We start from the raw sequence: 2,656 nt of genomic DNA, 5'->3' as shown, positions 1-2,656 counted from the left end.
TTTACCTTGTTCAGGAGAAAAGGTCAGCACCCTGAACCTCAAAGTATACAGGCAGAATTATCAAGACAGAAACATCAAGTAGACAGATTTCCAAACTGTCCAACCATTACATCCATACCCAGTCAACATCTGGGTTTCCACATTCTGGGTTTTTCAAAGCCGGGGGACTCTCAACAACGGCTTCCCAGAATTCAGATCAAATCACAGAACACTTCTCAAAGTGAGTCCCAAAAACAAAGCTACACATCAGGGCTTATATAGCCTTCTCCTGGCTCAGAGAATGTAACAACCTTATTGACCCACTGGCCAATCAAAAAGTATCTTCTGAAAAACAAGCCTCCCTCCCCAGGCTTCTGGTGCATTTTAGCCTAGGGGCAGGGAAGATCTTCCAAATTTGCATTCCCATTACAGTTACTTAACCCCAATTGCTTAGGGGTGGCCAGGTGGCTCAGCGAGTAAGAGCACCGGCTCCAGTCTTGGGATGACCTGGATCGAATCCCGGGCTCAGATACTCAGCACCACACCCAGAAATAACTGGCCGTGTAACCTTGAGCAAGTTACTTAACCCCGATTGCTTTTTAAAAAAAGATAATGAAATAAAAAAGACAATCTCTGCCCCACAAGAAGTTAAAATCTATTTAGGAAGACAACACCCACAAAAGAAAGCTGAAAAGTGGGAGGGAGAAGAAAGGTACCTTGCATGAGGGCATGGTGGAGAAGTCAGTCAGAGAAGTCCCAAAGTGGTGCAGTCAGATGAGAAATGAGGGAATGTTTTAATTCAACTCAGCCCTTAACTAGAGGTTTAGAGCTCATGCCTCCACCATCCAATCCAAGGCAAAGGGCAGTAATGAGGTGAACTACCAAGGCTGATGGGATCCTACAGGATGATGAAGTCTTCACAATAAGGAGTTTCCTGAGGCATGGTGAAGATGTCAGTCAGAGAATACACAAAGAAGTTCAGTAAAATGAGAAGTCAATTTTGCCTGGTGATCCACGTTACAAAATACGAAATCCCAAATATTGAGATCTCCTGCCTGGACACTGAAATTAGCCCTGTGCAAATTGCTGTATGGGACTTCTGGCTTAAAAGTTTGGAAGGTAAAAGCCAAAGGCTCAAAATAAAACATGTCTTCAAGACTGAAGTCTGAAAGGTGCCCTGAAATCAGGAATCAGAAATTATTACCTTCTGCCTTTTACTAACATATCTGTTTTTCCCTCAGTGACAACCTATGGATTTTTCTCCTTCCTTTAAAAATAACTGCTCCTTCCACTCCAAACTCACTCATTTCTAGCACCATGTTTTGTAGACCTCTAAGAGACATATTACTGGTCATACACTCAAAATGTAAAGCTGAATAAGGGACACAGAACTTTGTTTGTAATTTTACCCCCCAAAAAATGACATTTTAGAAAATCTGGCAAATTATAACAGGGGTAAAAAAGTATTTTTCTATTACAATTTGTTCTTTCTAGAAGTTCAATAATAAAAAATTCTCCTTCTACTCAGACCTTTGTATATATATATATATGTATGTATATATATGTATGTATATGTATATATATATATATATATATATATGCATGTAAGTATTGTTTTTCCTTAATTCTAAGGCAATTACTTGAGGAGAAAATTGACTAGATACCTGGCATTACAGTATATGTAACACTTGAAGGCATTACTACAGACTACAAAGTTGGGCCCCTGGACTAGTTATGTTATTTAAAGGAGTTAAATATTTTTTTTACTTTTCCTTCTATTCTATTCTCTCTCATTAAATGCCAGTGTTTTCAATGATATCTTTTGCCTGACTAATAAAGGCAAACATATAGGTGGAGACTTATAAGCTTTTATGAACTATACTTTTGAGTGAAGATACACCCACTGTGTAGCACCTGGAAGTACACCTCTAATTCACAGAATGGGTCTCAAGGCCAGGCTACATGACATTTGAGGTGCTCTGTAGGGTTGCATAACTAACACCTGTGATTCCCTACCTTTCACCAATATATTTAGTTTTATTACTAAAAAAGAGAAGATAATTAGTTCAAATCAAAAAAAATTTAATGATGGCACAATAACAAAAGTTGTAATAAAATATTCTTCACATAAAACTGAGAAACAAACAGATTCATTACCCATTGAAAAATTAGATATAAATAAAAAGGAATCTACAGGAAGGAAACATATATGGTCACTTCATATGCATGGAGGGATAGGCCTCTAATGCTGCAGGAGTACTGTCATTACTTAATGATAATACTACAGCACTGTTCCCACTACCTTTGCTCCCTGTTTGTCTCTGCTAGGTTCATCATGTTAAAGAATCGACTTAGTACTCTGCATTTTTCTCACTTATTTCACTTTATTATCTACAATTCAAATGGAAGGAATATTCAAACACAGAGACAAGAGTCTTTTCCCCCTTTTTTGCTTTTTTTAAAGGGGGGAAGGTAGAGCAATTGGGATTAAATGACTTGCCCAGGGTCACACAGCTAGTTTTTGTGTTGTGTCTGAGTTCAGATTTGAACTCGGGTCCTCCTGACTCCAGGACCAGTGCTCTATTCACTGTGCAACCTAGCTGCCTGTAAGGGTTATGGGATTTAAAGATCTCCCATGCCCCATGGACGTGCTGACATAGCAGAGCAAGAGAAAGTG

Source organism: Petaurus breviceps, unplaced genomic scaffold, assembly GCF_028583685.1.
Source record: "Petaurus breviceps papuanus isolate PSGF00001 unplaced genomic scaffold, PetGlider_PUasm1.0 313, whole genome shotgun sequence".
NCBI classification, from domain to species: Eukaryota; Metazoa; Chordata; class Mammalia; order Diprotodontia; family Petauridae; genus Petaurus; species Petaurus breviceps.
The sequence above is the reverse complement of the archived record's forward strand: the minus strand, read 5'-3'. Positions refer to the sequence as shown.